This window comes from Salmo salar, chromosome ssa14, assembly GCF_905237065.1.
Source record: "Salmo salar chromosome ssa14, Ssal_v3.1, whole genome shotgun sequence".
In the NCBI taxonomy this organism is placed as follows: Eukaryota; Metazoa; Chordata; class Actinopteri; order Salmoniformes; family Salmonidae; genus Salmo; species Salmo salar.
In genome coordinates this window covers 41259719-41285673 of record NC_059455.1, presented here as the reverse complement: position 1 = coordinate 41285673, position 25955 = coordinate 41259719, and positions in this window count along the sequence as shown.

Here is a 25955-nt window from a genome sequence, read left to right as displayed (position 1 = left end):
AGTTTCCTTCCCATATGCAAAAAATGTTGTCAATATATCAAACCACTTAACTTTATTCAAAATGTCGTTTTCATTATTGACAAAGCGTTCTTCAAATAACCCGCAAAGGTTAGCATAGCTCGGGATATGTGAGCCCTTCGATGTTCCATTCGTTTTGGAGGATAGTATTCATCATCAAACCTAAAATGATTATGCTCCAAAACATATTCTGCCAGCTATAGAATGAAGTTTGTTGGTGGATGTTCATTATATCTCTGTCTCCCAAAATAGTGTGCATTGCTGCCCCCCCACATAGGGAATGCTGGTATATGACTCTCCACATCTAATGTGACCCAGAATACAGTCTTCTTTTATTAAACCCGTTATTGGTGAGATCTTGTTTACAAGTCTATAGAGTCTTTTAGATATAGTGGCAATGCTTGCACATGAGTTTTAATAAAAAATTCTACAAAAGTTCCACAATGCTGTAACATTGACTATTCCTGCAACTACTGGTATGCCTGGATAGTTGCCTTGTTGTTTCGGATTTGTGTTAGCCGGTTTGTGAAATTTCGGTAAAATGTACAGGCATGACATATGGCACATTTTACAGCAAAGATATTCATACTCAGGTTTTGAGATAAGGTGGTTTAATAGGGCTTGCTCCAATTGACATGTATCCTTTGGAACACCTGTGGATCAACACTCAGTTTTCTATACAGCGTTCATTGCTATTATATACATTTCTTATATTTTTCATATCTAAAACACCACACCCCCCTTGTCTGCAGGTTTAATAATCAAAATAATCTGTCATTAATTCATTAACCTGTCTAGGATAGGGAAAAGCCCCAGTATTTACCATACCGATAAAAAACATACCGATTTAATCTGGTTTACTACAGAAACTAGAATATGCATATAATTAGTAGATTTGGATAGAAAACACTCTAAAGTTTCTAAAACTGTTTGAATGGTGTCTGTGAGTATAACAGAACTCATATGGCGAGCCAAAACCTGAGATGATTCCATACGAAGTAAGCCTGTCTACAATTTCTAGTCCTTCTGTTCCTTTCTATCAAAATTACATATCTCTCTGTTACGTACAATTTCTAGGCTTCCATTGGCTGTCTGAAGGTGCCAAAAGTGGATTGGGCCGTCTGCTATCTGGGCAAAGAACAGCAGGAGATTTTGTGTGGTCAGGCTGGGGAACAGTGACACTGGATATGCGCGTTCATGAAATTCTCAATTTTTTCTTTCAGCCTTTGAATGAATGGCATTAACCCGGTTGGAGATATTATCGCTGTTTTATTAGGAAAATAGCATAAAAATGGATTTTAAACAGCATTTGACATGCTTTTAGCCTGTTGGGGATAAGGGGCAGTATTTACACGCGATAAAAAACGTACCCGATTTTAATCTAGTTTACTACTCCTGCCCAGTAACTAGAATATGCATATAATTATTGGCTTTGGATAAAAACACCCTAAGTTTCTAAAACTGTTTGAATGGTGTCTGAGTATAACAGAACTCATATGGCAGGCAAAAACCTGAAAAATCCAAGCAGGAAGTGGAAAGTCTGAGAATTGTAGTTCTTCTTTTGATTCTCTATCAAAGAACTACAGTGTCTGTGGGGTGACGTTGCACTTCCTAAGGCTAGTTGGCTGTCAACAGCCATCAGAAAGTTCTTTCCAGCGCTGTTCTCCTGTCACTGGGCAGATAATAGGAGCTCAGTCACTGAGTGACTCTACTGGGATTTTCCATAGCTCTCCAATCTCCAAAGGGATTGGATTTTTCTTCTTGAATAATATCTATTGTCAGTGAGATATTATACGCAATTTTACGGTAAAATTACCATAAAGATTGATTTTAAACAGTGTTTGACATGCTTCTAAATGCAGTAATGAACATTTTAACTTTTCGTCTCTGGTACCACGCTCGCGCGGTGTGCCTTTGGATAGTACCTGAATCACAATTCCTGTGGCTCAGTTGGTAGAGCATGGTGTTTGCAAACGCCAGGGTTGAAGGTTCACGATTCCCATGGGGGGCCAGTACGGAGGAAAAAATATATGAACTGTATTCACTACTGTAAGTTGCTCTGATAAAATTAAATCTGCTAATTATATTGTTTTGGCGGTGTTGGACATCATGTGGTTCTTTGACTAAAAACAACAGTTCTTGTGGAAGTAGCAGTCCTAGAGTGCATTCTGAAGATCAGCAAAGGTAAGAGAATATTTATAATACTAATTCTGAGTTTAGGTGACCCCAACTTGGCGGGTGTCTGTATAGCTTGCTGTGATGGCGGCTATGTACTCAGAATATTGAAAAATGTGCTTTCTCCGTAAACCTATTTTAAAATCTATGGCCGGTTGCATCCAGGAGTAGTCTATCTATAATTCTTGAAATAATTGTTCTATATTTTGTCCGCGATTTATGATAGTATTTTGTAAATTTGATGTGCACATTCACACAAAGTTTTGGTGGGAATACATTTTCTCATCGTAAGCCAATGTAAAATGCTGTTTTTGGATAATAATATGAACTTTATCAACAAAACATACATGTATTGTGTAATTGTCCTAGGAGTGTCATCTGATGAAGATGCGTCAAAGGTTAGTGCTTCATTTAGCTGTGTTTTTGGTTTTTGTGCCACATGTCCTTGCATGGAAAATGGGTGTGTGATTATTTTTGTCTATGTACTCTCCTAACATAATTTTATGTTTTGCTTTCGCTGTAAAGCCTTTTTGAAATCGACAATGTATGGTTACATCAAGAGTTATCTTTAAATTGGTGCAAAATAGTTGTTATGTTTGAGAAAGCTGAATTATGACATTTTTGTTGTTTTGAATTTGCCACCCTGATATTATGGGGGGCTAGCGGGCTAGCGTCCGTAGCCTAGAAGTTAAAGTAGGTACCAGTTCGTTGATGTGTTTCTAGGCTCGACACAGTGTTTTTGATGATCTTCATGTGGTTGCACTCACAACACTCCCAATTACCCAATAAATGTTTGTTTTGTTCGATAAAGTCCCTCTTTGACACTTTAGGACATCATGTGTTACACAATACATGCATTTTTTTGTTCGATAAAGTTCATATTTATATCCATAAACCTCATTTTACACATGCAGTGATGTTCAGAAAATATTTTGCCTCCAATACCGTGTCGTGAATCAGCAATACCATAAAAACATTTTCACCATAAATGTTTGATAAAATATTAAAACTTGTTATTCAAAGAATTATAGATGAACATTCATTCTTTATGCCAAACGCGACAGGTTTCAAAAGCTTAACAAGGAAAGCACACTTTGCACAATTCGAGTACTGCGGTCGAAAATAATACATCAGGGTAACACAGATACCCATTTTGAAGTCATTCAAATCTTCAAATAGTACTAGAAATATTCACTTTTACCTTTTGATGATCTTCTATCGAAGGCACTTCCACGAATCGTAACCACAATAAATGTTGTTTTGTTCGATAAAGGAACATAATTTATATCCAAATAGCTCTTGCTGTTAGCGCATTCAGAAGGCTACTCCAAATGTGGAAGTTGGAAGGAAAATGTCACATTTAAATAAAAACCAAAAGTTATATTTACGCTCGCTGCCAAACATGTCAAACGTTGTATAGCATCAATCTTTATGGCCTTTTTTCACTTAGAACTTCAATAATATTCCAACCGGACGATTGCAATGTCTTGAAAAATGCTTTGGAACACAACCCTCACGTGAACGCCGCGCCCATTGGAACGCCAGTACTTTCCCTGAGTCAACAACTTCCAACTTCCTTTGTTCGCCTCTGTTCATCATAAACGCCTCAAACAACTTTCTAAAGCACCGCTGACATCTAGTGGAAGCCTTAGGAAGAGCAAAACAACCAGTCACTGTGTGTCTGATAGGCAATTACCTGAAAGACCACAAGCACCAGAACTCCCACTTCCTGTTTAGATAGATTTTCTCAGGTTTTTGCCCGCTATTTATGAGTTCTGTTATACCTACAGACATCACTGAAACAGTTTTAGAAACTTCAGAGTGTTTTCTATCCAAATCTACTAATAATATGCATATTCTAGTTCCTGGGCCCAAGTAGTAGACCGTATTAATTTGGCTACGTTTTTCATCCGCCGTGAAAAATACTGCCCCCTACTCCTAGAGAGGTTTTAATCAGCTGGGTGACTTATTAGAACATAACCCCACATCACAAACCCCACTGCAGTCCAGTCCAGTCTGGAACCAAAAACCTATAATCACCTGAAGCTTCTTGGTTTTCGGCCTGAGACTTCCCTTGTAAAAGATGAGTGCCTCCCAGCCATTGGAATTTCTCCCATCTGGACTTAGGAAGGTAGTTGAGATGATTTAATCCTCTTCAGTTTTTACCACTTAAAGAAGTAATGGAGATTTAACCTGTTTCTTTAGTCTTTACCAAAAAGATAATGGATGATTTAACCTGTTCAGTCTTTACCACATAAAGATAATGAATGATTTAACCTGTTCAGTCTTTACCACAATAAAGATAATGGGAAGACATTCCATCTTGCTGCTTTCCCCCGGAGGGGCCGCTTAACGGACATGCCCGGGTGCGCCCTCGTGTGTGTGTGTGTGTGTGTGTGTGTGTGTGTGTGGCGCGCGTGATCGTAAGCAAAGGTTTTATAGTTTTGTGGTTTCTGATTTAATCGTTTTTATTTAATTCAAATTTATAAAAACATATCTTTTGTTTTAAAATTGTTTAATTGGATAACCACATCATGGTTACATTCTCCTGAGTGGTGCAGCGGTTTAAGGCACTGCATCTCAGTGCTAGAGGCGCCACTACAGACACCCTGGTTCGGATCCTGGGCTGTATTCACAACCGGCCGTGGATCGGGAGTCCCATAGGGCGGCGACACAACTGGGACCACAGCTGATGCAGGGTAAGGCACCAACATCGTGGTGTTCTCGCGTGGCAATGTCATCTCGCCGAAGACTGCCTTTAAATAAAATGTATCTCAATGACCCACCTGATTCCGAATACCACCCGATTTTGGACTCCACCTGGAGTCCGAATCCACCTGATTCGACCCACTTGAATCTGACCCACTGATTTTGACCCCACGGTATTATAAGTTAGCATCCCAACTGACCTAAGATGGGTAATATTTTACTTGGATTAATTGTCAGGAATTGTGAAAAACTGAGTTTAAAATGTACTTGGCAAAGGTGTATGTAAACGTCCGACTTCAACTGTACTTTATGAAGTGTAGAACGAGGTGTACCCACTTCAAAAAAAGGGAAAATGTGCTAACTGAGCAACTTGAAGAAACCGAAAAATGGTTTCCCTGAGGACACTTCACATGTTGACCACCCAGAAATGGTATTCAGATTTAATGATTTTAATGTCGTTGCAGTTTACATCGCCTTGTCTGTTTATGCTTCAAAATATACAACATTGCATATATCTGGAGTGGACTTTATTTTTCTGGATACATGTGAAGTGTCCTGGGGTAAGAGATACTGTATGAAGTGCTCTCCTCAGGTGATAAAGTATATTTCTGTTATATAAACAGGGGATTCCAGATCAAAGACAGAACAAAGGCGAAATACGCAGAGAAGGTAAAACAGTTTAAATTCCAAATGAATCATCCTAAATGTTTATTAATATTTTCAGTGGCAAAAATGGAAAGAGAAAATAAAGTTTCAACATTGCTACAGTCCATTTGTACTGTATGAATTTGGCGATATGATTGCCTCCCACGTGAAACCTGCTTATACAACGCAAACGAATCAAATATTCCTACGCACACTATGCCATTTATGTGGGTGAAATAAAATTCCCTGGGAACAAGTAAAGAAGATGGTTAGGATATATTTCATATAACAGGTAAAAACATTCTTTTTTACAAACAAAGTATTTATATATATCATTTTTTTTTGCTGACAGGTTTAGGTCTAGAACCTTTCTTTGAATCTTTGTTTCCATGTCAATAAAGAAAAAAACTCAATTTAACTGATTCCTGGAGTACTAGTGTGAGGTTTTTCCATTCTTAAAAGGGTTATTTTATCATTTGGATATCACTTGCATCATTATCACAGTTTCTGCCCTGTATTGAAAGTGTTCTTAAACTCGACTCACGACACGCAACATTTTGGGGATTCTATTGAAGAGTGGACAAAAGAACAAACTGTTAAAAGATCATGTTTGGACTATAATATCCCTTTAACCCTATTTCTTTTGGTAGGTGTCCCAATCCAGAAGTTTAAGGAGTATGGCTTTGCACTTATTTGGCAAGAAGATGACAAGTAAACTGACATTTCAAAGATAATTATCTTGATAAAGAGGGCTTTCAAAAGAGGACTGACGGAAATAATACGGATATTTAAAACTCTACAACAATTGTGGAAGATGCATCCTGAAAAAACATATTGGTGAACACCTTGCACTCCGCTTATGGTGAAAAACACTTTAGACAGGTAATGTCATTTGATTCCTAATTTAATTCCTAGCTAAAGTAACTGTTGCTATTGGAATTAATCATTTCGCATGACAAAAGTAATTGTGTTGGAAGTGGACACAAAATGCGTATACCTGCGTGGCAGTGGGGTATTCCAAAACTAGAGATTAGGGACGACCGAGGAGTCAACAAAAAAAATGTGCCCACCTCCCCAACGCTAAAAATATTCTAGCATGATCCCCTTGAACTGCATATAGATAGCATACCCTCCCTCATAGAATTAACTCAAAATATTATTCACAACCACAAATGATACCAACTGTAGCCTGTGTTATAAACGTGGATATCGAATTTACCATTTCAGCATGATTTTTGTGGCACAGGCTCAGATCAGAAGGTTGGAGTGTTCACCGACCACCACAGATGAGCTCACTCTCCCTGCAGGCTCATACTATACTTCGATCAGCTGGCTGCAGACAATCATCAGCAAGGGAGAAATCCGTTTTTCAACATTTTGATACGATACTAGATAATTCTATAAGATATAGCCTATACAATACATTTTCTAATTCAACAGGTTTCTGTGCCAATAAGCAAATCATTCCGACTTCGTGCGTTTTTCAATATCATGGTTTGCATTTTCAGCAACACCACAATAGACTGTCAATCTCAACACACAGAAAATACATCCCTCCCTAGCTTGTAGGCCTCCCAGGCATTGAAGGCTTGGCTTGACTCTCCGAATGTCATTAAAACCTTATGGTGTTTTGTAACAGATGTCTCTTTCTTTATTCATCAAACAGCTGCAGTACAGTTTGTATTCTGGAATTGTATTTTGGACGAACGTGCACAAGACTTTTGAAGTAGCTCTAATCTGATTTAAACATTGTGACTAGCTGTGTTGTGTTTGTCACAACAAAAGTTATAATATTTTTCAAGCTAAATGATAAATATTTAGACTATGGTTGAAGCGTTAGGTTCTAGGTACGAGAATAGCCGCTTTTGCTGAATAACTGTGCCACTGGGATCACATGTGGACACATTATTATAGGATCGACTTGGGAGAATGATGCTGGCCACAACAGACAGCACATCTCAGGAATCGAAAGCAAAAACACAGCCAGACCGAACCTCAAGTACTGTCACCTTTCCACACCACAGAAACTGGTCTCGCCCACTCCACAACTGATCCAAATGGAATGAATGAAATTAAACATTCAAATCACTGTTTGTCCCACTGTTATTTCAGCACAATGATGTAATCCTGGCCTCTTCAGCTGCACTATCAGCTACAATTACCTTATGTATTTGTTCTTGTGGATTCATACTGAAAGATGGGTGTAGTTTTAAATGATTTTATGTGTGGTATGATTGATTGATTAGACAAAACGAATCACCTACCACTACTGTTTCACTATTAATAGTGGATATAAGACAGCATAGACAGTTAGACTGGAAGAGTATTGGCCTGTGGTAGAGAATAGTAAGCACTGCGGGAAAAAGCGTAGTTCATAAGGGAAGTACCAAACACCTTGATATAGGGGAGGAGCATGCAAGCAGATGAGAAAATGTGGATAGGATAGAATAAAATTATAAAGTAAAACTGAAAAGAGCGAATGTAAAACATTGAAACTCACTTCTCACCCGATCAAGTTCAAACTGTCCCTTGATGTTAGCCAGCTAAATTTGGTCAGATCTTGAAGCAACTCCAAAAAGAATTGAAGGTATAGTCAGATCAGAAGCTATGGCAATGAATCCTCCACATCTTTTCATTTTTTTCTGGCACTTTTGGACCCTCTAAACATTGGATTCTGAAGAATATTAGTGTTTTTAGTTCAAATGTCTTACCCTACGATAACCTGAAATATAATGTTGTTTTACTCTATTGTTTGTTAACACAGTTTAGGTAAACAAACTGTTTAGATTGAAAGTCAAAACTACCATGTTGACCTCAAGGACTGAGTAGTCTTACCTATGACATATTATAGTTCGTGTTTCCTTAGTTACATCTATGAATATTATAGTTCTTGACTGGATACATATCATTTAAATTCTGTGGAGAAATACGTGAATAACCAATATTTTTTTGTTCGAACAGGCAGATACAATGCGGCAAATCTTCTTGGATTAGACAGGAAACCAAATCTTTCCCCCCATGGGAAGGTTAAACGTTTTGCTACGACCGGCTCATCGAAACCAGTGCCAACCACGATGCACCCAGCTGCTTGAGGTCTTAACCTCTCAGATGTTCTCTCTCTATTCCATCCTTTCTGTCTCTGTACGAAGTGAGGTCTAGCCCTCTCAGATGTTCTCCTCTTCCATCCTCTGCTGTCTCTGTATGAAGTGAGGTCCAACCCTCCCAGATGTTCTCTCTCTCTTCCATCCTCTCTGTTTCTGTATGAAGTGAGGTCTAAACCTCTCAGATGTTCTCTCTCTATTCCATCCTCTTGTCTCTGTATGAAGTGAGGTCTAAACCCCTCGGATGTTCTCTCTCTTTCTCCATCCTCTCTGTCTCTGTATGAAGTGAGGCTCCCAAACCTCTCAGATGTTCTCCTTTTCTCTTCCATCCTCTCTGTCTCTGTATGAAGTGAAGTCTTCATAATAAAACATGACAAGAATTCTGTTTTCTGTCTATTTTATTAAAATGGATAAAGGGCTTGTAAGCCGTCAACTAAGAGTTAACATATTTCAAAAAAATGTATCTCACTTATTAACATTCATCTCGTAAGTTAAGTGGTTTATTGGTATTGGGTGTTTTACTGTAAGATGAGGAAATGTTGGAGACTTTACAGTAAAGCAGCATGTGGACATGATTATCACTGATGTAATAGTTGAATCCCAACACTAGATGGCAGACAATGTACAACATTAAGACATTTGGTCTAGTGCTCTCAAATTCAAACCCTGGACCTTGATTCCAGTTCGACTGCATTTTTTCATTCTTCCCCTCTAATCAGGGGACTGATTTATACCTGGGACACCATTGGTGGATTCAATTAATTATCAGGTAGAACAGAAAACCAGCAGTAACCTGGACCTCCAGTGTAGTTTTGGATACACCCTGGTCTAGTGTATTACAGTGGGACTGTTTATAATGGAAAACTACATGATAAGTAACTGATAACAACATGATAACACATATAACTAAGCCGATAACCAAGCATAACTACATTATAACCAATTCATAACCTACGTGATACCCAATTGATAACCATTCGATAATTAATTGTTAACTACATAAATCATTGAAAAACTACATGATAACCAATTGGTAACTCACCTGATAACCGCTAATACGACCCAAGTGTGGGGGGGGCTGAGGACTACTTTCCTGGAGTAATAAAGCGCTATTTCATACAAGTACAGAGGAGTATATTTCTCCACTTATACAGGAGTAATAAAGGGCCATTTCATAAAGTACAGAGGAGTATGTTTCTCCACTTATACAGGAGTAATAAAGGGCCATTTCACAAAGTACAGAGGAGTATGTTTCTCCACCTATACAGGAGCAATAAAGGGCCATTTCATAAAGTACAGAGGAGTATGTTTCTCCACTTATACAGGAGTAATAAATGGCCATTTCATAAAGTACAGAGGAGTATGTTTCTCCACTTATACAGGAGTAAAACCCTCCCCAAACCAAGCCCTGTTTGTTATCTAATTTGTCAATCCTTTAAGAATACTGGTGACATCACAGGTAGTTCCACTGAGAGGACACACTCAGCCAGTGTTCACCTGTGTGTGCATGCGTATGGTCTGTGTGTTAGTCATGCTCTTCTGTCTAGATTTGTCACCCAGTAGCCCAAGCGAAAGTCCACTGGAGGGTAAAGGTATGAGGGAGGGGCTATATCAGGTATGATGGAGGGTATACAGTAGGTATGATGGAGGGTACACATCAGGTATGAGGGAGGGTACACATCAGGTATGATGGAGGGCACACAAGAGGTAAGGGGATGGAGGGAGGTATGATGGAGTGGTGCACACATCAAGTATGATGGAGGGTATACAGTGCAGGTATGATGGAGGCTATCACAGTGCAGGTATGATGGAGGGTAACAGGGTGCCGGTATGATGGAGGGTATACAGCAGGTATGATAGGGAATACAGCAGTGTATAAGGATGAAGGGTATACAGTAGGTAAGATGAAGGGCATACAGTAGGCGTGATGCAGGGCTACACGCAGGTATGATGCAGTGGTATAAGCATCAGTGTATGTATGTGGGGTGTACAGCAGGTATGATGGAGGGTATGGCAGGCAGGTATGATGGAGTGGTATACAGCAGGTATGATGGAGGGTCTACAGCTAGGTAAGATGGAGGGTCTAGCAGCAGGTATGATGGAGGGTATACAGGCAGGAAGGATGATGGAGGGCGATACAGCAGGTATGATGGAGGGTGGCACATCAGGGATGATGGAGGGTCACATCAGGGATGATGGAGGCTACACATCAGGGATGATGGAGGGTACACATCAGGGATGATGGAGGGTACACTATCAGGCATGATGGAGGGCACACATCAGGGATGATGGAGGGTACACAGCAGGTATGGATGGAGGGTACACAGCAGGTATGATGGAGGGTACACGCAGGTATGATGGAGGGAAGCACATGCAGGTATGATGGAGGGCATGCACATCAGGTAAGATGGAGGGAACACATCAGGTATGATGGAGGGTACAACATCAGGTATGATGGAGGGTACACATCAGGTATGATGGAGGGTGCACATCAGGCATGATGGAGGCTATGCATCAGGTATAAAGATGGAGGGAATACATCAGGTATGATGGAGGGTATGGATCAGGTATAGATGGGTATGAGGGGTAGTATGATGGGTATACATCAGGTATGGATGGAGGGTATACATCAGGTATGATGGAGGGTATAATGGTAGGTATGATGGAGGGTCTACATCAGCTATGATGGAGGGTCTACATCAGCTAAGTGATGGAGGGTGTACAGCTTGGAGGAGGGTATAAGAGGTTGACGGAGGAACAGCAGGTGATGGACGAGGGTATACAGTGCAGGTATGACGGAGGGAATACAGTAGGTATGACGGAGGGTATACAGTAGGTATGACGGAGGGTATAGCATCAGGTATGTGACGGAGGGCATATCATCAGGGTATGACGGAGGCTATACAGCGGGTATGACGGAGGGCATACAGTCGTTCGGAGGGTATACGCAGGTATGACGGAGGGTATACAGCAGGTATGATGGAGGGTGACAGCAGGTATGATGAGGGTATACAGTAGGTATGATGGAGGTATACAGTAGGTATGAGGAGGGCACAAGTAGGAATGATGGAGGGGATATGTCAGGTATGATGGAGGGGATATATCAGTGTATGATGGAGGGTATACAGTATGTATGATGGAGGGTATGCAGTAGGTATGACGAGGTTATACAGTAGGTATGAGTGGAGGTTATAACAGCAGGTATGATGGGAGGTACACATCAGCTAAATGATGGAGGGTATACACCAGGTATGATGGAGGGTATACATCAGGTATGATGGAGGGTGTACTGGTAGGTATGATGAGGGCATACAGAAGGTATGATGGAGGTATACCGTAGGTATGGTGGGAACTCTCTAGCAGGCACAGATGAATATCCTCCTTAATTCCACAATTCAGTGGGAAGGCATCAAATCAGTATTCCAACAATGGGCCTCACTAGGGATAGACGGAAAAGAGTGTTAGGGGCCAATCGATAGCATCTCCACTGCATATGCTGGATTCAAGCCAAACAGGTTCCTGCAACACGCCACCAGAACATGAATCTGAAAGCAACATGCACTGAGAGATCCCCATCCCCAGACACAGAGGGGACAAAGACTGGACTGAGACTCAGCTCGCCCACCAGACGCAGGGCGCTGGGTCCGAAGACCTACCCCAACACGTGCTACTGTGATGGAGCCAGCTGGGTCTTGCTGGAGCGAAAACGCCTGGGAGGAGCCAGTTCTACAGGGAGTTTTCCAGGCCAGTCTCTACAGGGATCTGGTCCAGGCCAGCACCGCCTACAGAGGATCTCTCCAAGGCCGTTCTACAGGGATCTGTCCAGGCCAGTCTTACAGGTAGAGATAACACTGGATCAGTGGATAGGTGAAGGGGACATCTGTGAGGACTTGAGTGTCTATTAAGATCTGATTTGATTACAGTATATATATTTTTTTTCAGCCCCGGGAACAGATCCATGGTTTTATTGTATGATAATGTGTTGACGATTTGCGTGGGAATACAGTGCTGTGATGCTTTGGCTGGAAAACACTCTGGCACAATGTTTATTTTAATATTAATTTGAATTTCATGTAATATTGTACATTTCAGGCCATTTGTTTGTGTAGCTATCGCAAATGTACTACAGGTGTAGGATCTTAATTTGATCACTATTTTGTTGCTGAGAATTGTGATGCACAGCAGGAAAAGTAACTTGTAGTGTATTCAAGGTTTAAAAAGGCTTCTAAAGTTTACAATTTCCTCTTTAAATATCAGACTTGATTTGCCCTAACAAGAAATATGTATCAACCTTTTTAAATCCATTTATTATAATCCATCCATTAATCCACACAACAATTCACATTTTATGTTGCTGCAGGATTATTTTTCTGCTGTGAGAAACTGCTCAAAAATAAGATCCAACAGCTGTAGCTGTGCATGTAGAGAAAACAAATGATACACTAACAACGCTGCAGCCACCAAAAACACCAGCAGAAGTACATGAAAGGAAACTAATTTTGCTGTTCATAAATGATCATTTGACGCCATGACAATGATTACAACTGCTTTTGCATTTCTTAGGGGATCCCATTAGCTGGCAAGCAGCTACTCTTCCTGGGGTCCAAACACATTAAGGCACTTGATTGTTACATTGTTACACCACTAAGCATACGAGGCCGGCCGGGTTCCGATGGGGAGGTGTTAAAAGTAAACAGTCTCCATGGTAAGTTGTCAACACAGCCAAGTGTATATCCTTTAGTAACCCTGGGAAATAAATGATTAAAGCTGGAAACATGGTTCAGCAGAGTGTCCTGTTAATTAGTTAAACGCCATCATCTCCTGTCAGGACGGTGAAGTCTCTGCGTAGCACAGTGGGAACTCTCACACCCCACTGTCTCGGAGCCATTTGCCGAAGAAGGGCAGGATTCAGCTTGAGCAACTATCCTCAATCTAGAGAGTGTAGTTACTAGTTGTTGTAGAACAAAAACACAATGGTTTGCCTGTGATAACAGCAACCCAGCTAATGGGAAACATTCACAAACAGAACTAAAGGAACGTTTTTATCAGGTTCCCACTTGGTGTGAGATGAAAGAATTAAAATGTTTACAGAACGCTAGAATGTTCTCCGAACATGCTTAGAATGGTTAAATCAAGATTCATGTTCCAAATGTTATTTTTATTTATTATATTTTTGGGGATCCCCAATAGCCAATTCCAATGGCAACGCTCTTAGTCTTCCCGGAATCTGACAAAAAGTTATTGAAAACAGGAAGAACTAACTCATGAGGGTAGAAAAGGCTATAATTATATTTACATAATGTGTAGGCTACGTTACTGCATAATGCAATGAAAAATAGCCTTTGCTAACATTGACTTTGGTCCGCCCCCTGTAATCAAACAGTGGAGAAGGAGAGTGATGATTGACCACAGATAGAATCCCGCCCATCATGGGGTGTACAAACCGCACCCCAGTCACGATTGGCTCATTAAAAACCTCTTAACAATGAGATGCTGCTGGGCCCCAGACCCCGTAACTCCAGCCCTGGTGACCTCGACAACGGTGAATTAATTAAATATTCAACAGCCTAATATTTGAACAGAGTGAGATTCTGATTGGCTCTTTTAGGAGGAAGCTGCTGGGAAATGCAGAGGCTGTTGAACACATGTTACACAGATATAAACACAAGAATACGCACACACACAAACACACTTAATGCACAAAACATAGATTTTTTTGGGGGGCGTTTCCTGCATTAGACGTCCGCTAGCGGCACCCTTAGCCAACAGCCAATGGGAAGACATGGCGCGAAATACAAAAACCAACTAAAATACCACAATCTAATTTTCTCAAACAATCAACTATTTTACACCATTTTAGAGATAAGACTCTCGCTAATCTAACCACATTGTCCGATTTCAAAAAGGCTTTTAACAGCGAAAGCAAAACATTAGATTATGTTAGGAGAGTACATAGACACAAATAATCACACAGCCATTTTCCAAGCAAGCATACAAGCAGGGAAATATGTCACAGAAACCAAAAACACAGCTAAATTATGCACTCAACCTTTGATGATCTTAATCAGATGACACTCCTAGGACATTATGTTATACAATATATGTATGTTTTCTTCAATCAAGTCCATAATTATATCCAAAACAGAACATTGGTGCGTGATGTTCAGAAAATGAATTTTCCAACACAAACTTCCGGTGAATTTACTAAATTACCCATCATAAACGTTGACAAAATACATAACAATTATTTTAAGAATTATAGATACACAACTCCTTTATGCAATCACTATGTCAGATTTTAAAATAGCTTTTCGGGGAAAGCACATTTTGCAATATTCTGAGTACAGCTCAGCCATCACGACCAGCCATTTTGACACCCGCCAAATTCGGTGGCACACTAAACTCAGAATTAGTATTAGAAAAATTGTATTACTTTGCTGATCGTACAAATGCACTCCCAGGACTGCTTACCAAAAATGTTGTTTTTGTTCCAAATAATCCATAGTTATGTCCAATACCTGCGCTTTGTTTGTGTTCTGCTCACTATTCAAAGGGTAACGCGGAGCGCATTTCTCGAGACAAAAAAAATCTAAATGTTCCATTACCGAACTAGAAGTTTGTCAATCGCTGTTTAAAATCATTTATGCTATTTTTCTCGTAAAGTAGCGATAATATTCCAACCGACAATCGTGGTTTCATTCAAAGAGGAAAAGAAAAAACATGGTGCTCGAGTGAACGCACATTTCCAACTATTAGTCACCAGGCAGTCCACTGACAAACTGGGCTCTTATTATCTGCCCATAGAGACAGGAGATGGCTTAATCCATGTCGAAGGCTTTAGAGAGCCAATGGAAGCTTAGGAAGTGCAACGTAACTCATAGGTATTTGTAGTTTCTCTAGGGATTCAAAAGTAGAACTACAGTTCCCAGACAGGCCACTTCCTGCTTGGAATTTTCTCAGGTTTTTGCTTGCCATATGAGTTCTGCTTATACCTATAGACACCATTCAAACAGTTTTATAAAATTCAGAGTGTTTTCTATCCAAATCTACTAATAATATGCATATTCTCGTTTCTGGGCAAGAGTAGTAACAAGTATAACTCGGTACGTTTTCATCCGGGCCGTGAAAATACTGCCCCCTATCCTAGACAGGTTAAAACTGCATTTTTGGATAAGGGCTTGTAAGTAGGAATTTCACTGTAAGGTCTACACCTGTTGTATTCGACGGTGACAAATAACATTTGATTTGATTTTATATGGAATGCAGTCTATGGCCATGCACTTGCAAAGCTAATGTATCCGCCCATTTTTCTAAATTTTCTCCTAAAATGACACCCAAATCTAACTGCCTGTAGCTCAGGACCTGAAGCAAGGATATGGATATTCTTGATACCATTTGAAAGGAAACACTTTGAAGTTTGTGGAAATGTGAAATGAATGTAGGAGAATATAAATACATTAGGATCTGGTAAAAGATCATAGAAAAGAGAAAAACATGCCTTTTTTGTATTGTTCTCTTTGAAATTCAAGGTAGAAAGGCCATAATACATTATTCCAGCCCAGGTGCACTTTTAGATTTTGCCCACGAGATGGCAGCAGTGTAGGTGCAACATTTAGACTGAGCCAATGAACCTTTGCATTTCTGTTCAAAATTGTGTATCCAGACTGCCCAATGTGACTAACTGGTTCATAATAACTTTTCAAGTTCATAACTGTGCACCTCCTCAAACAATAGCATGGTATTATTTCACTGTAATAGCTACTGTAAAATTGTTAGATTAATGATAATTTAAGCTTTCTGACAATATCAGATATGTCTATGTCCTGGGAAATGTTTGTTACTTACAACATTTTGGGGTGGTAAGGGCAGCGTAGGTTTAGAGAGCTTAAATGGGCCAGTAATCCGAGAAGGTTGGTGGATCAAGTCCCGAGCTGATATAAGGTAAAAGTCTGTCGCTGCCCCTGAACAAGGTTAAAACCCACCGCTCCTAGGCCGTCATTGTAAATAAGAATTTGTTCTAAACTGATCTTGCCTAGTTAAATAAAGGTTAAAAAAAAAAAGTAAAATAAACCTATGAAATAACGTTAGCTCAACTGTCTGGGGGACCCACCAATCCTGTAGAGGATTTAATAACCTCTACGGGATCGGGTGTCCCTTCCGGACGGTTGGAGCTAACGTGAGGCTAATGTGATTGGGAGCATATGAGGTTATAAGTAACAAGAACATTTCCCAGAACATAGACATTCTGATATGAGCAGAAAGCTTACATTCTTGTTAATCTAACTGCACCGCATACAATTTACAGTAGCTAATACAGTTAAATAATACCATGCTATTGTTTAAGGAGAGTGCACATTTATGAACTTGAAAATGTATCATTAAACCAATTAGGCACATTTGGGCAGACTTGAGATACTTAATCAGTAAAGAGGCTTTATGCCCCAGTCACGATTGGCTTATTATTCAGGAAGAGGCTTTATACCCCAGTCACGATGTGGCTTATTATCAGAAGAGCTTCATACCCGCCACGATTGAATCAGTAAAAGGATTTATACCCCAGTCACAAATTGGTTTATAAATCAGTAAGAGGCTATATACCCTGGTCACAATTGGCTTATTAATCAATAAGAGGTTTAATTGACAGTATGATTCTTATCTAGGCTGAAATATCTGGTTTATATCGCCTACCAATGCCTGTGTGTTTTCTCTTTTTTCTCACGGCTGGAGTACAGTAGGTACGCGAAGGTCATAGAATCCTGGTTGTTTGTATGCATGGGCGGAACAGGGAGTGGCAGGACGGTGCTGTAACCCGCTCCAGAATAGCCTAGCACCCCACCTAGAAACCTCCAAGAAATATGTTGCTAGTACATGCACACATCTACAGCCATATAATGCAAAAGAATTAAGCTGCACAATGACCAAAACTACACATTCTCTACCCCTGGGAAAAATGTCTAATGCTGACACTGCGTTAGGTGAATGGAGTGTGTGTGTGTGTGTGTTGAAAAACATATCAGTTACAAACATATGGAGTCCTTTCATAGTACCTGCCTGCACTGTACATCGATTCATGCAGTACAGTGTGTTACAGTATAATCTCTGTTAAAAAATATTCTCAAATATTACAAGAAAAGCCTATAGATTATCATAGTAACGCAAGCTTATAGCTGGCTTTAAGATGCTAATTTTAATATATGCCTATATTAGTCAATCTCATCACCCGTGCTATCAAGTAAACCTCAAATATTTTCAGCAGGTTGGTCTGAACTGTGGTTGATGTGCTGCAGGTGAAAACAGGCACTTAATGAACAACACTGATGCCAGGGATAGGACTTTTGGTTTGGACGTAATGACCACGTACTTAAATCATCATCTCATCGGAGTAACACTTCTTCAAAAACGAAGGCTTGCAAAGGAGTTCTGCCACAGCCTCCAAAAAAGCATAACCTCCCTCTCACCTGCACCTGCACCTCAAACACACACATGCACACATATTTCACACCCCACACACCTGGACGGCAGCCCCTCGAACAAACACCCCTTCCCTGGGCAGCTGCACCTCAAACAAAGGAGACAAGGATTACGTTTACATTTTTGTTATTTATCAGACGCTTTTATCCAGAGTGTTAGTGCATTCAATTTAAGATAGCTAGGTAGGACAAGATTACTTTGTGTTCCGTGAGGCAAGCACGCGCGGTTTGTAGTGGATGCAAGCTTGCGACTGAAAGCCAGTAGAGTGTGCAGAGGAGTGGGGTGACATGGGGAGAACTGCAGGTGAAAACCAGGTGGGCTGCAGCATTACTGGATAAGTTGCAGGGGTGGGATGGCACAAGCGCAAGCCGGAGCAAGCCGGGCCAACAGCGGAAGTTGCATTAATCCAGACGGAAGAGGACAAGCGCCTGGGGTAGGACCCAAAGCGTCACTTCCTGTGTGAGGTAAGGTCTTACCCTACGGATGTTGTAGAGCATGAACCTGCAGGAGCAAGTCACTTTTTAATGTTTGCAGAGAATGACAGGGGTGTTGTCCAGGGTCAGTGTTGCCAAGTTTTTGTTTCTGGGAGGGCGACACTATGGGAGTTGTCAACCGTGATGGAGAGGTCTTTGAGCGGGCGGCCTTCACCGGGGGGGAAGATCAGCCACCCCTTGTGGAGGTTGAGCTTGTGGTGGAGATATCTGCCAGGCATGCGAGAGATGTATGTCACCACTGGGTGTCAAAAGGGGGAAGGGAGAAAAGTAGTTGAGTGCCATCCGCAAAGCAATGATAGGAGAGACCATGTGGGGGTTCTGACGGAGCTGAGTGACTTGGTGTATAGAGAGACAGAGGACAAAGCGCTAAGAACTGAGACCTGGGGGATACGCAGTAGTGAAAGAGCAAGGGCGGTGCAGACACAGATCCTCTCCACGTCACCTGGTAGGAGCAAAGAGTCCCAGTCACAGAGAAGAGAAGTACTCAGCTGAGTGACCTGTCTTGAAGCCTGACTGAAACTCGAGAAAGAAGATGGTTCTGTAGAAGGTTTCGAGAAAGTTGAACACAGACAGCACGACTAAGTGTTTTGGAAATAAAAGAAAGAAGGGATACAGGTCTATAGTAGTTTTGACGTCAGATGAGTCTAGTGTTGGTTTCTTGAGGAGGGGAGCGACTGGGGCCATTTTGAAGTCAGAGGGCAGTGAGGAATGGGAGAGAAGGCCTCCAGAGATGGTCTGGGCGTGGGAGAAGGGAGGAGGGGGATGGGATCGAGCTATAATCAATCAACAGCATTCTTAATGTAAGTGTTCCTCTTGTCCAGGTGGGAGAGGGCAGTGTGGAGTACAATAGAGATGGTGTCATCTGTGGATCTGCGGTGGTCGGTATACGAATTGGAGTGGGTCCATGGGGTCTGGGATGACGGTGTTGATGTGAGCCATGACCAATCTTTTAAAGCATTTTATGGCTACATATGTGAGTGCTACGGGGCTAAATTAATTTTGATGGCGTTCTTGGGCACAGGGACTATGGTGCTCTGCTTGAAAAATGTAGGTATTACAGACTGGGTCAGGGAGAGGTTGAAACTGTCATGAAGACACTTCCCAGCTGGTCAGTGCATGAGATTACACATCCTAGTGATCTGTCTGGTTAATGTGAATGTTAACCTGGTTAAAGGTCTTACTCACATCGGCTACAGAGAGCGAGATCACACAGTCCCCGGAAAAGCAGGTGCAGTCATGGCATGGATCAGTGCTGCTTTAGCCTCGAAAGCGAGTATGGAAGCGAATTTATCTTGTATGGGTAGGCTCACGTCACTGGACAGCTCTCGGCTTTGTTTCTTTGTAACCCGATGTTCAAGCCCTCTACATCTGTCAGAGCCGGGAGCACAGTAGGAGCTGGGATAGTAGGATTTGCCTGTTTTGATGTTTTGACCGTTTGATGGCCTGTTGGTGGACCTGTTGGGAATTATAAGCGTCCAGATTAGTATCCCGCCCCTCGAAAGCGGCAGCTCTAGCCTTTACCTCAGTGTGGATGTTGTCTGTAATCCATGATTTCTGGTTGAGGGGATATGTATGTACGGTCACTGTGGGGGATGACGCCATCAAACGCACTTGTTGATGAAGCCAGTGACTGATGTGGTAAACTCCTCAATGTTATTGAATGAATCCCGGAACATATTCCAGTTTGTGCTAGCAAAAACAGACCACTTACCGTATTGAGCGTCACCACTGGTAGCTTCCTGTTTGAGTTTTTGCTTGCAAGCAGGAATCAGGAGGATAGAGTTTTGGTCAGATTTGCCAAATGGAGGGCTAGGGAGGGCTTTCTATGCATTTCTGTGTTTGTGGGAATACAGGTGATCTAGAGGTTTTTGCCTTTAGTTGCACAGGTGACATGATGGTATAAAATGAGGTTAGCGTGATTTCAGTTTTGGCATTAAAATCATCCGGCCACTAGAGCGCCACCTCTGGATATGCATTTTCTTGTTTGCTTATGGCCGTATACAGCTCGGTGAGTGTGGTCTTAGTGCCAGCATCGGTTTGTAGTGGTAAAAAGACTACAAAAAAATATATAGATGAAAAATCTTGGTAAATAGTATGGTCTACGGCTTATCATGATGTATTCTTACTCAGGCGAGCAAAACCTTGAGACTTCCTTAACATTGAGAGATAGCGCAGCAGTTGTTGCTAACAAAAGGTATTAGGTTAGGATTGAGCTCGGCTTCGCTCTGTCCTGCCGATGGATCGAAAAACCAGTTCATTGAGTACACAGAACATTAGAACACCCCTTTCCCTCAGAACAGCCCCGATTTGTCAGGGCATAGGTGTCAGGAAGCTGCTGCCACAGGGATGCTGTTCTATGTTGACGCCAATGCATCCCACAGTTGTGAGAAGTTGTCTGGATGTCCTTTGGGTGGTGGACCATTCTTGATACACATGAGAAACTCTTGAATGTGAAAACCCGGCAGCATTGCAGTTCTTGACTAAACCGGGTGCGCTGGCACCTCTGCCAATACCTCGTTCAAGGGAACTTAAATATTTTGGTCATACACCTCGAATGGCACACAAACACAATTTCATGTCTCAATTGTCTTTAACCCTTGAGTTGTCTTAATGGTCAAAAATGACCCGCCACTATGTTTAACAGCAGAGAAAAACCACCTAAATTATACATTTGATCAACTTGAAATTTGATGACTTTTCCTAGAGTGACCCCAACATTAGAAAAAGTGGAAACATCACCTTTGTTCATATTTCCATGAAAGCTAATACACCACCAGGGTACAAAGATTGTCTTAGGGTCATTTTTGACCCGGCAGTTAAAATAATTTACACACCACGAAAAACCACAAAGACACACACACAGTACAATGAAAAATTTAGATTGTGTTCTACTGATTGGAACTCAGACGAAACTAAAACGTTATTGTGCATGTGCAGTGTCACGACTGTCCTGGGACAGGTGCCAGGTTACAGGAGACCACAAACCACAGATTATCTCTCAAACCCCAACAGAGGAGGAGAGATCTAGGGGTTGAAGATGTGAGGGTTTTATGACCCCACGCCTCATGATAGTCTTAGGCCACACAGAAATTCCTTTGTCCCCACTAGGAGAAAACTGGCCTCAGAACATTAAACATGCAATAAAAAAGGACTTTGGAACAATGGTTTCCAGTAGCTTGCTAGTAAATAAATAATCAACTAAGATTGGTGTGGTAAACTCATTGGTGTCGCCTGGCTTCGTGCAGATTCCCCGGATTATGCGACATTCAGAAATGAGACATTAGAGGAAATTGATTAGTTTAGCGCACTGTTGTAAAATCGATATTCTGATATTCTTTGAGTTAATTTGGGAAATAGAAACTCAATAAAACTAATTTTCCCATGGTGCCCCAGGTTAACCTGTTAGGCTAGGGGGCGTATTGACACGGCTGGATCAAAAACATACCAGATTTAATCTGGTTACCACTCCACCCAGTAACTAGGAATAGGCATATACTTATTACATATGGATAGAAAACACCCTAAAGTTTCTAAAACTGTTTGAATGGTGTCTGGGAGTATAACAGAACTCAAATGGCAGGTCAAAACCCCGAGAGATTCCTTCACAGGAAGTGGCCTGTCTGACCATTTCCTTGAACTTCTTTTCCATCCTATCTAAGGACCTCTGCTCTAACGTGACACTTCCATCGCCTTCCAGAAGTAGGCTCTCAGAGCCCGGGAAAAAACAGAATGTCGCCAGTTCCAGCCCCAGGCTGAAACACATTATCGCTTTTCTCAAGTGGCCGATCAAGGGACTCTGGGCTAATGCGCGTAGACCCGACCGGCTTTGTGATTTTTTTTTTTCATGTTTGCCGAAAAGGAGATTCCCTGTCGGAATATTATCGCTTTTCTACGAGAAAAATGGCGTGCAAAAAATTGATTTTAAACAGCGGGTTGCCGACATGCTTCAAGCACGGTAATGGAATATTTAGAATTTTATTGTCACGAATTGCACCATGCGCCGACATCGTACATGTCGATAGTGTCTGGAACGCACTAACAAAAAACGCCGCTATTCGGATATAACGATGGATTATTTTGGACCAAACCAACATTTGTTATTGAAGTAGCAGTCCTGGGAGTGCATTCTGATGAAGACAACAAAAGGTAATCAAACTTTTATAAATATGATTATGTGAGTGCTAAACTTGCCGGGTGTTAAATAGCGAGCCCGGGTGATGCCAGGGCTAATGGTACTTAGAATATTGCAAAATGTGCTTTCACCAAAAAGCTATTTTAAAATCGGACATATCGAAGTGCATAGAGGAGGTCTGTATCTATAATTTTAAAATAATTGTTATGCTTTTTAGTGAAGCCTATCGTGAGTAATTTAGTAAAATGTTAGCGACCTCCCCGGAAGTTTGCGGGGGTATGTAGTTCTGAAACGCCACATGCTAATGTAAAAAGCTGGTTTTTGATATAAATATGAACTTGATTGAACAAAACATGCATGTATTGTATAACATAATGTCCTAGGGTTGTTCATCTGATGAAGATCAAAGGTGGAGTGCTGCATTTAGCTGTCTTCTGGGTTTTGGTGACATTATATGCTGGCTTGAAAAATGGGTGTCTGATTATTTCTGGCTTGGTACTCTGCTGACATAATCCAATGTTTTGCTTTCGTTGTAAAGCCTTTTGAAATCGGATAGCGTGGTTAGATTAACGAGAGTCTTGTCTTTAAATAGCTGTAAAATAGTCATATGTTTGAGAAATTGAAGTAATAGGATTTTTTAAGGTTTTGAAAATCGCGCCACAGGCTTAAAGTGGTTGTTGAGTAGGTGGGACCAACGTTCCACCCAGCCCATAGAGGTTAATGAGTTAATAATTGCTTGATTCATTGCTTGATTCATTTAATCACGTAATTATAAACTGTTAATCATTCGAAAAGCAACAGTCGCCACATTAAATAATACAACGCCACGACAGCAGCATCTCCCCTCCATGACCCCACTACATGACTCAAGTTCACAGACAAAATAAAAACAATTTTAGACAAAATAAAACATGATATAGAAAGAGGAGGAGGTATCTGAAGAAGATGGGGAAGAATACAACACAGAGCATGATGCATCATCTCTTCATATTGTGGCAAACCTCTTCAAAGTTAGGAAGAGCATTTGTCACAAATTAAGTGGGAAACTGTCACCAAAGTCAGCCCAGAATGAAAGTTCTTTCGAACATGACAGTAACTCTGTGTGTTTGTTTCGCTGTCCTGGTCCACCCAGGCCGCAGGGAAGGCCAAGCGATAGCAGGGTTCCCACACAAATCTGGTTCTCGGTAGGTCCAGGTTAAACGCCAACAGGTAAGTCAAAACAGTCCAGCTCGGACACGGTAAATCCAGCCAATGTAGATTGTCTCTTTCTCTATGGTTCATAGATCCTTCCCGCCCCTCTCTCTCTTCCTGGTTTTTCTTGACCTTTTATCTGTGGGTCGGCTCCACCTTCTGGGAGGGTTCCTTGCTTCTGGGAATTGTATTTGGCAGTCGGCCATTTTGTGATCTGTAGTTCTGATCGGGGTGGCTATTTTGGAGATCGGGCAGAGCCCGCTTATTAGTTCTGCCCTCACATATCCGCCATTTATCACTCGGCCCCCTTCTTTGCCACAATATGAAGAAGAAATCCCCAAGTTGAAAGAGAGACATTTTTGTCAAAGAACAGCAAAATAACATGGTCTTTGTCACCACATGACAACCAGGGCAGGATGGCAGCACAATATGTCATAAGGATGACCCTAGGGCCCACAAGACATGCAGCTGCCCATGTCCAGGACATCGTCTCAATATTCTACAATGTTCATCACACCAGCCATCCAAAAAATCATCCTAGAGATGACAAATTTGGAGGGTTTCCGGAAATATGGAGACAACTGGAAAATGATCTTAGCGGGTGTGTATAAGTCCTTAGGCGAGGCTACATGTAGTCTCTGGGATGCAGAGAGTGGAAGGGTGATTTTCCGTGCCACAAAACCACTGAAAGTGTTTCACACTTTCTCAAGAATGCTACGATTTGATAACCGTGTGTCAAGGCCTGCAAGACGTGTAGAGACAACCTGGCAAAACCATAAGATAGGTCTGGGAGAAGTGGGTGGGGGAGTCTGCCATACCTTTACAACCCTGGGCCTGAAGTAACAGTGGATGAGAAACTGGTTCCATTCAGAGGTACATTTCTTTTCATATCTGTAATGTAAGTTATTTTCACTGTTAATTGTATTATGTATTGCTGCAATATCATTGATTTATGTGATTGTTTTCTGTGACACTGATACTAATTACTGATAGTAATCTCTTTTAGTCAAAAGGTCGCTGTCCTTTCCAGCAGTATATGCCCAGCAAGCCAGCGAAGTTTGGCATCAAGATATGGGTGGTCTGTGACGCACAATCCAGCTACACTTGGAAGATGCAAGTCTACAAGGGAAGCCGATCAGCGGAGGCTCGGAGAAGAACCAGGGGATGTGGGTTATGCTTGATATGACAGATGGACTGAGGGGGCACAGTGTCACGTGTGACAATTTCTTCACCTCTTATGAACTCAGCAAGCAGCTCCTGAAGAGTAAGATCACCAAGTGGCTGGCACAGCTACAAAGAACAAGCCTGAGCTCCCCTGCACTCCTCACAACAAGGGGGAGAGAGGCCTTCTCATCAACGTTGCCTTCACCCCCACCACTACTCTAGTTTCTTACCTCCCAAAGAGGAACAGGAATGTGGTCCTCCTTAGCACACTGCACAAAATGGCTGAGATCAGTGATCAAGAGGACAGGAAGCCAGCCATCATCCTGGACTACAACCACAACAAAGGAGTGCGTGGACAACCTGAACAGGTGATTGGAACTTACAGCTGGCCCCTGGTCATCTTCCATAACATCATTGATGTGTCCTCATACAATGCCTTTGTGATTTGGATCAAGATCAACCCTACCTGGATGCCTGATAAGTGGAACATGTGTAGGGTGTTCCTGGAGCCGCTTGGGAAAGGCACTTGTAACCCCACACACTCAAAGACGGAGTGCCTCCTCCACACAGCAGACTCTGCAGCGCTTGTGAAAGCTGTTCAGAGGGCTGAATCTTGTCCTGATCCACCTGAGGCTGCAGCTGGGGCAGGCAAGAGGAGGAGATGCCAACTCTGCCGCCCCCCAAAGAAGGACTGTAAAACAAATACTATGTGCGGCACATGTGAGAAACACATCTGCAAAGTCCATGCACACACACTTGCATTCAACATGTGCTAATTAGAGGTGATGATTTATGTTCTTCACGTTTTTGTTTTGTATCTATTATCTTATTTTATTCTTATTTATTGTTGTTGTT